General features: G+C 30.3%; 1 long non-coding RNA gene across 1 annotated transcript; it reads left to right on the plus strand.

Annotated features, from left to right (window-relative positions):
- Nucleotides 1–207: 207 nt before the first annotated feature.
- Nucleotides 208–4195, plus strand: LOC126761173 (uncharacterized). Its single transcript, XR_007667321.1, has 2 exons — nucleotides 208–1119; nucleotides 3753–4195. It is a non-coding gene; the product is annotated as an uncharacterized LOC126761173 (long non-coding RNA).
- Nucleotides 4196–10119: the final 5924 nt, after the last annotated feature.

The following is a 10119-nucleotide window of genomic DNA, read 5'->3' on the forward strand; positions in this document are numbered from 1 at the left end:
GCTTTGCTAGTCTTCCGTTTGTGCGCTATATTCTCTTCACATTGAATTTGCAGAAAAGGGGCCTGTTACCATATGCGCTCAGCGCGCAAACAGCTGTTCGTGCCGCACTCACAGGCCGGTTCTGAGCAGTGTCTGTTTCGTTATATACTTTTGCAGACATAAATCTATGTACATAAGCGTAAATACATTATATGCAAAGACTGCAAACTCGTTCCATAACAACTTTGCCCTTTGAGCGTACATATCTCTGGTTGAGTGAGAAAAAGCTTGCTGAGCATAGAGCAAAAGTAGAAGAGTAAAATTGTTTACATACTCTATTGTAGGTACTTTTTCTCTTTGCTCACTGCTGGCAGCTCGCTGCTAAGAACACAGCAACACAGATTTAGCAAATAACTACTTGCACTAAAATTTAGTGACTAAATACTATACACATACATATATACACACATCTTCGCCAACTGCCACAATTATTATGAGTATTTTCTATATTGAGTGAGCTCAGTTGTGAGCATGAGTGAGTTCGTTTCTGAAGCAAATAAAATATATAAATATGTGGATATATTTAGAAGTATGCTTGAAGTGAAGTGTGCGCGAATAGGAACCTCCACTATAAAAATACAATATTTATGAGTAGCTGTGGAAATTTTGTACACTTTTGGGTTTAGTCGATATAAAGCACCGTAACAGTGTACAACGAAAATAGGGAAAAGTGAATAGCCACTGGGTTGTTCAGCCATGAACAATTCAGTTGGAGGAAATTTACGTAAAATTTTAATAGAACAGCTAAAAGCAAATTGCGTAAATTCTATTTTAGAGTTCTACAGCGAACGAAAACGAATTAAACAGTCGAAAATATGTCATAAACACGACATAAATTAAGTCGATCGAAATTTTCGAAATAGCTGTGATATTTTTTATTTTTGAATTTCCAACTTATACGGTTGGTTGAGATTTTCCTAAAATTTTCAATGATTTATGATTTATGTCGCTAAGCACAAGTTGTGTTCGTGGCTAGTGCTGTAGGCGGAAGAGCTGAGCTGCATATGGAAAAAATTCAAAGCTGCACAGTAACGGAGCTGGCAATGTGGACAGTTAAGCAACGGCCAAGTTACAATGACGGTAAGCAACACAATTAAATATTGTTTATTATTTTAAAAGTGTAATGTGAATGCAAAATAATTGAAAATTAAAAAAAAAATACAAATTTACTATGAAGTAATTAGCGTAAATAAAATCAAAAAATGTACACGAAAAAATTACTAAATGAAATTAAAAATGAGAAAAAAATAATTTTAAATAAAATAAAATAAATAATTACAATACTAATAAAAAATTATTTTATGTAAATGACATACAATTTTTTTTATAAAATATATAAAAAATAAATAAAAATTAAAGTACTAAAAATAATTTTGAAAACTACAAAAATGAATTGAATGTAAATATTTTTTATAAATATAAGAAAAATAAATAAAAATTAAAATATGAAAAATAATTTTCACTAATATAAAGTAAAAAAATTTTTTACAATATGAAAAAAATAAAAACAAAAAATATATTAAGACAAAATAATTTTGAAAACTACAAAAATTAATTGAAAGTAAATATTTTTATGAAATATAATATTATTGCAGAGAATAAAACGAACTAAAATTATTATTTTTATAAAATATAAGAAAAGTAAATAAAAATTAAAGTACGAAAAATAATTTGAAAACTACAAATATGAAATTAAAGTAAATATTTTTTCATAAAATATAATATTCAAGCATAGTAAATAAATAAAAAAAATCATGAAATTAAATTTATTTAAAAATTAATTTTAATTAATTTAAACTTTTAAAAAAATTAAAATTAATTTAAATTAATTTAGATTTTTTTAATTAATTAATATAAATTAAAAATTAATTTAAATTTTTTTATTTTTAACTTAAAAAAATGGGATAAATACAAAAATTATGTGCCTGCAATATTAAAACACGCGTTAGGCCCAAAACACCATGACCAAGTATAATTCAAATTTTTTTTTATTTTTTTTGTTACTTTTAGAAAATTTTGGTATTTTTGATAAATGTAAATAACCAAAATATAAAAAAAAAAATATTTTGTGTTTTTAAATAATTTTAGCATTTTTGAAAAACTCAAAGTGGCAATTGTTTTTTGGAATTTTTCGAAAAATCTTGGTATTTTTGAAAGTTTTTGTGATTTTCGGAATTTTTTGTTTTTTTGGAATTTTTCGAAAAATCTTGGTATTTTTAAAAGTTTTTGTGATTTTTATTAATATGACATTTTTAAAAATTTTAAATTACAGAAACTAAAATAATTTTGGTATTTTAGAAAATTTTATATATTTTTTTTTAATTTTAGAAAAGGTTGGATTTTGTGAAAAATTGTTAGTAAAATTAGAATTTTTAGAAAGATCTCGGCATTTGTGAAAAGATTTTGTGAGTATAAAATGCCTTGGCTTTTTTGAAAAAATATTGAATAACAACAAATGAGAAAAAATGTTTTGTGAATTTTAGATCATTTTGGCATTTTTGAAAAATTGTAAGCATCAAAAAGCTTGGTATTTGTGAAAAGTTTTAATAACAGAAAAAAAATATTTTGTGAATTTTAGGAAGCCTTGATATTTTTGCAAAAATGTAAATAGCAAAAATTTTTTTTTTAATTTTTATACAAAGCTGGGTAGTTTTGAAAAGTTGTTGCAAATTTTGAAAAATGTAAATAACAAAAAAATATAAAAAGGAAAAATTTTGTGATTTTTAGAAAAACTTGAAATTTTTGAAAAATTGTAAATAGCAAAATTTTATTATTTTATTTTGGAATTTTCAGATAGGTCTTGGTAGTTTTGAAAAGTTGTTGCGAGTTTTGAAAAATGTAAATAACAAAAAAAAAATATAAAAAGGAAAAATTTTGTGATTTTTAGAAAAACTTGAAATTTTTGAAAAATTGTAAATAGCAAAATTTTATTATTTTATTTTGGAATTTTCAGATAGGTCTTAGTATCTTTGAAAAGTTAATGTGATTTTAAAAATGTTAAACAAAAAAAGCAAAAAAATCCTTGGTATTTTTGAAAAATATTAAATAAAAAAAGAGCAAAAATATTTTGTGCTTCTTAGAAAATCTTGACATTTTTGAAAAGTTCTAAATAATAATTTTTTTGGGAATTTTTAAAACGGTCTTTTTTTAAATGTTTTGAAATTTTTGAAAAATGTTCAAAATAACAAAAAAAAAAGATAAAATGCGGGTATTTATTTTTAATGATTTTAACAAAATTTTTTGTTTGATTTTTAAAAAATCTTGGTATTTTTGAAAAATTATAAATAACGAAAAAATTTTGTAATTTTTAGAAAATCATAATATTTTTGAAACATTTTTTTGTTTTTTGAATAACGAGTTTGTTTCCTGGCAGTTTCAAGTAAATTGTAACATTTGAAAGCTGAATTTTATTACAGCAACAAAACTAAATCACATAAAGAGAATCGTTTCGACTTAAAAGGTTCTAAAGAAATATGTACAAAAAATATATTTACATACATAAAATAAATAATGCAAATATAAATAATAATATAAAATATATACATATATAAAAAAAAATATAATAATAAAAATCTATTACCAACTATTTACTAAGCAAATAATTATAAATTATAACATTTCTCTTCGCACATTAGCATTATATTAACTTACTTGCAATGAATTTAGCATAACTCAGCTTCTATATAATTATTTTCACAATTTCTCCTTCGCAGGTCGCCCGCAATAACTGACACACCCGGCTCCACTTCACTCCGCGGGCAGCAACACGAGCATAACAGTGATATTTTAATCAAGTGTTTGCTTGCAACCTTTGACCACTCAAATACACAAATAGCATGCAACTGCTTTAATTGCTGTTCAGGCGATTTTCAAATGCTAGTTTGTAAGCAACTGGCTGACTGTGATATTTTACGCGTGTTTATCGTGAATCTAAAAGCAAGGAAAAAACTAAAAATTGCTGCATGTAATATATACTATGGCATATTACTCGGCTAATTTTTGCTTGGCTCTGCACATTTGGATTCTTGATAAATTGTGATAAGTAGCTGTGATATATTTTGTGTTCATTTTTTGTATAAAACTGAAAAAAAAAACACAAAAAAATCGAAAAACAAAATAAAAGTAGAAAAAAACTTAAAAACTTAAAACTGAAAAATTTGCGTATTTTATTTTGATGGCGGTGTGGGTACTGTGTTACGTGTATGATTGCTACTTTTGCTGACTTGAGCGCAATATCTCGAAAATTCAAGAATAATATTTCTAAAACTTAAATGTGTTAGTGTTTTAAGAGTTTTAAGAGTTACGAAAAGTGCTTCACATCTTTCGTTTCCGAAATTATTAGTTGTTCTTGTTTTCATTGAATTTGATGGTGTTGCCACAGCTAGTTGTTCTCCAAAAAAAATAACGCCTGTCTCTTTGACACCACTTCTCTTATTTATTTAGGTTCTCGGAGCTATTTATAACTTTTCTAAGTGTTTCTAAATAATTTAACGCAATTTTCTCAATGTTTTGTTAGAAGCCAACTGTCGGTTAGGTTCTGGTTAGTTAACCAAGACAACTTTTTTCAGTAAAGTATATTTTTTGTTAACTAGAACTTAGTGGCTGCTAACCAGACATTGAGAAATTGGTCCTTAATTGTTTTGCTAATAATATATTGGAAATTAAATTTATTTATACATAAAAATTTAACGACTCATGAACATAACCTCAACTACAACAGTATTCAGATGATTTTTAAGGTGTTTAGTATCTTTATTGATAACTCTTTGTCGGACTACATATGAAAATATTCTTATAATTTGCGTATATCGTGTACAATTTGATGTGCAGAAAGTTCTTCAAGAATTACTTTAAAAATTTGCAAAAATTGTACATCATGTTCAATTAAGAATTATTTGTAAAATGTTTGACCTTAACAGCTGTTGAAAATATTATTTTCAGTTATATATCCTAACCGTTTTTCTTAGAGCCACCAAGCACCATAATGATGAAATATGTTGTATTACAGATTGTCTATTTACTGCTAGGGGTCGTTTCCTCAATGTCTATTTAGCTGCGATCTGTTGGTTAAGTTCTGGTTAACTTACCACGACTTCTTCTCTCGGTAAAGAAACTATTTTTACACAGAATTTAACCGACAGATCGCTGTTAACCAGACATTGTTAGTAATAATCTGACTAATACTAAATATTTCTTCATTATAGACCTTGGAGGGACATTAAGAAAACGCCCCTAAAAAAGTGTTAGTGAGAGCACGTATACACATTTCTAAAATAAAATTACGTCACACTTGAAAAATCTATTCCAAACAAATTACTAAACAGAACTTTTAATACCTTGCGGAAGGCTTGGTTGCATCAGTCAGCTGTAGACACGGCATGAGTGCATGGAGGAGTGGGGCAAAAATATGCGTTGTGTGGATTTCATTTACATATGTATACATACATTATATACATACATTATTGTTGTTGTAATTTATACTTTAGCAAACAATCTAAGAGGGAATGGAATGCAACAACTGCTTAAATATTTGCTCTTTTTTATTAAATAGGAAGAGCGCTTGGGGATTTTCACTTAATGAAAATATTTGATATTAGATTTCGAGATATGAAGATATGCAGACATATGTATATACATATGTAGATATAAGCGCTTGTATTGTGCTTTTAAAGTGTGAATGCAGTTGAAGAACCTTGTAGAGAATTTTGAGTTGAAAGAAAATTAAAAACAAATTAATTAAATTATTAAGTGGGTATTTTAGTCTTGAGGCATGCATTTCAGGTAAAGTGAATGTCGTAAAAAAGGCAATATACATATATTTTTAACATACATGTTTTTATCGTTTTTTTTTTTGTTAATATTTGTTAGTCGAAAAAGTCTTTTCGTATTTCTAATCAAACTTTAACTTATGTTTTTTTTTTATTTATAAAGATCCTTAATGAACCAAATAGGTGCCATTTTGGTCGACCACTTTTTGCCAATTTTCCGCTAGAGACATTATAGATAGTATAAAACTTTTCTGGTTTCACGGCGAAAAACTGCGACAAGTAATTTTCACAGGCTTTTGAAGCCAACTTTACTCCATTAAGGGAGTTCTGTATTCATCGAAACAAATGGCAGTTCGATGGTGCAAGGTCAGGGCTATATAGTAAATGCAGCACAACTTCCCAGCCAAGCTCTCCCAGTTTTCGCCAAGTCATAAAGGCGTGTGTGGTCTATCGTTGTCCTGATGGAAGACGAAGCCCTTTCTGCTGATCAGTTCAGACAGTTTTTTTCGATTGCTTGCTTCAATCTCAACAGTTGTTGACAGTAAAATGTAGAATAAATCGTTCGACAAGGTTGGAAGTGCTCATAGTGGGTGATTCCTTTCCAATCCCACCAAACACTCAGCATAACCTTTCGAGGCGTCAATACTGGCTTTGCGATCATTTATTGAGCTTCACCGCGTTTGGACCTTGATTTTTTTCACTCATTATTGTCATATTTGATCCACTTTTCGTCTGCTGTTACCATTCGCTTCAGAAATGGTTTGATTTCCTTTCGTTTCAGCAAAGAATCGCAGTCGTTAATTCGGTCCATTAAATTTTTCACAGACAATTCATGTGGTACCCAAACATCGAGCTTCTTTTTGTAGCCAGCCTTTTTTAAAAATGGATGATGATGAAGCTCTTTAGCGTTGTCATGGCTGCTTATGTGACGGTCCTGGTCAATCTATTTCATAATTTCATCGACTTTTTCAACGATAGGTCGACCAGTGCGAGGTGCATCTGTCACATCTAAGCGCTTTAAACACCGTAACACTCGCCTATAACCGCGTTGGAGGTGTCTACGCCAATAAAGAAGAAGAAACACTGCTATAAATATTTTTTTTCCTACGGGGTACTCAAAATGCAACAATGCTCAAACACTTGTTTCCAACTTGCATACGTGCAAAATTGATAATGATTTTTTGCTTTGTTTTGCAAAAAGGGTGGCTGTTTAATTGAAAATTTTGCTTGCTTGCAGCAGTTTTGTAAAATTGCGGCATGGCATGTTTTAATTTCAGAAACATCGAGAAGCAGAGCATATTTTTCAACTAAATTTATTTATTTAAAAGTTTAACGAACCTATCAGCGTGGCATTTGTTTTGGCAGCGAACGTCATGCTGGAATCCCTGAGCGATTTTCCTAATTACTGCCAATTTTAGATTTTAAAACCGCAATGCTTTCTCACTTAACTATTCACATTTTAGACAGCTGCTATTGTTAAGATCACTCTTATGCTATATATAAATCGAAGTTCAAGGTCGCTAGCCGAATGTGTGGGCTTTTACCGGCATATGTGGCTGTGAAATCGAAAAAAAAAATTTTGTGCAAATATTTGCTTTAGTGAAAATTTGAAGTGTGCAAATAATTTTGCTGATTGTTATCGCGTCTATTGTTTTATAAACAAATGTAAGGAATTGCTTGTGAGAGACCATAATTTAATTTGCAGTGCCAAGCGCTGCCAGGGGTGGGGGATTAAAAGTGCGATTGAATTGTTATTGGAATTGGAATTGGTGTTGTGTTAATTAAAAATTTAAATTTAATTTCTTTTTATTTATCTGTGTTTAGATTGCCATATTTTCTGTAAGCTGATTGTGGAGTGCTTTTATGAAGTGTTGATGTAGGGATGTTTTGATTTATGGCACTTATTTTTAAAACAAAAGAAATGTAATGAAATGATTTAATGCAAGTTAAAACAAGAAAAAATGACAACGACGGTTGCACCGAAACTGTAATATCTCGTCAAATGAAAAAACTTTCCACAAACTTTAGTTTGATCGTTTAGTTTGTATAGCTATATGTTAAGCTTTCTTAGGAGATTGCAACAAGACAATAATCCATGTATTTTGAGGATATCTCGTCAAATGAAAAAACTTTCCATACAAGCACTTCATTTTGATCGTTTAGTTTGTATGGCAGCTATATGTTATAGTACTCCGATCTGAACAATTTCTTAGGAGATTCTGTCATTACTTTAAACAATAACATATGCCAAATTTCTTGAAGATATCTCTTCAAATGAAAGAACTTTCCATACATGCGCTTTATTTCGATCGTACAGTTTGTATGGCAGCTATAAGCTATATTGAACCAATCTGAACAATTTCTTAGGATATTGTGTTATTGCTTGCGACAATAACCTAAACCAAATTTCTTGTAGATATCTCTACAAATGAAAGAACTTTCCCTATAAGCACATTATTTCGATTGTTCAGTTTGTGTGGCAGCTATATGTTATAGTGTTCCAATTCAAACAATATCTTTGGAGATTGTGTCATAGCCTTGAAGGAATAATTTGAGCCAAATTTCGTGAGGATATCTCGTCAAATAAAAAGGCTTTTCATACAAGCACTTTATTCCAACTGTTCAGTTTGTATGACAGCTATATGCTATAGTGGTCCAATAACGACCGTTCCGCTAAATGAGCAGCTTCTTGTGCAGAAAAGCACGTGTGCAAAATTTCAGCGCGATATCTCAAAAATCAAGCCACTAGTTCGTATGACTTTATGAAAGCTTTAACGCAGCTTTTAATCTACATGCGTGCCTGTGTTATTGCGTGGGTGACCCATTTGTAGGTTATGCATATGTATATGTTGCTAAATATTAGAGCTGCACATACATATATACATTTTTAAAAAAGTATGCAATTTAAGCAAAAGGCTCGCATTACTTCCCCATTCTCGTGCTGTGGCAGTTCCCAAAGTTACTATAATACCTACATAGTCATATGTTTCGTAGAAAGCAGCTTCACGCTGCATGCACTTACTTACACATATTTATATTCTATACGCATTTACATACACTTGAGTCACCAATCAGCTTGTGCAGCACAACCGCAACCGCGTCGCAACACGCATCAACTAGTTTGACGGGTTTTTTGTTTGTTTTTCTTTTGGCTTTTATGACTTGCCAGATTTTTTTTCACCTTTTCTGTACATATGTATAGTGCTTTTCTACACAGCTTTGTACTTTGGCAACAGCTTTATGATTAACGTTTTTTCTCTTGCATTGTCGTGCCTAAAGCTTACCAACACATACATACACACATGTGGAAACGCTGAAGTGGCTTGCCCCAGAGCGCTGATTTCTAGACTCGTGCATTGTTGTTGTTAATCTGTTTCGCGTGCAACAGATTTACTCAGCCTGCTGGTTTGCTGCCGATTTGCTGTTGTCTCTAAATGCTAATTCCTTGCCTTTGACCATTTATCAATAGCTCTGGAGCTTTTGTTTTGTGTTGTATTTCTTCTGGACATTTTCGTCTATTTATATTTTATACAAAGTGTGCTGGTGTGTGTTTGTTTTGTTGGTGTCCACCTGCTTATTTGTTGATTTTTTGTTTCCGCGGCGTTTGTTGCGTTTTTTTTCTTTAAATCGCCTTTGAGACAGGTTTTTCAGACGCTTTTTTCCGTTAGTGGCACATAATTTTGTTTAATTATACTGAAGTCTGGTTTTATTTGGCGAGACATTAGTGCTTGCAGCTCGTTTATTTTGAATGATACAAAAAAAAACTTTAAATACTAATACAGGGTGGATCAATGTGTGGTTTATTTAGACAAACCTTACCCACCTTCGACACCATGATTTCATGTTAATATGTATCTTAAAAAAAAAACAACAACAAAAAACATTAACTTCGGCTGCTCCGAAGCTATAATACCCTACACAGGTGCATTTTTTATAGCATAAATGTTATAAAAAGAGCTTTATCTTGATTTTTATCTGTCAATTTATATGGTAGCTATATGCTATAGTGGTCTGATCCAAGAATTTCTTCGGATATTGTAGAATTGAGTTGTCTAATAAACGTTGTCAAGTTTCGTGCCGTTATCTTGTCAAACAGAATAGTTTTCCTTACAAAGACTTGAGCTTGATCGCTTAGTTGGTATGGCAGCTATATGCTATAGTTGTCCGATCTGAACAGTATGCTCGGAGATTGTAGCGATATCTTGGTTAATGATATGTACCAAATTTCAAGAAGCTACCTTGTAATATAAAAAAGTTCTCTATACAAGGACTTGAGTTCGATCGGTCAGTTTGTATGACAGCTACATGCTAT

This window comes from Bactrocera neohumeralis, chromosome 6 (assembly GCF_024586455.1).
Source record: "Bactrocera neohumeralis isolate Rockhampton chromosome 6, APGP_CSIRO_Bneo_wtdbg2-racon-allhic-juicebox.fasta_v2, whole genome shotgun sequence".
NCBI lineage: Eukaryota > Metazoa > Arthropoda > Insecta > Diptera > Tephritidae > Bactrocera > Bactrocera neohumeralis.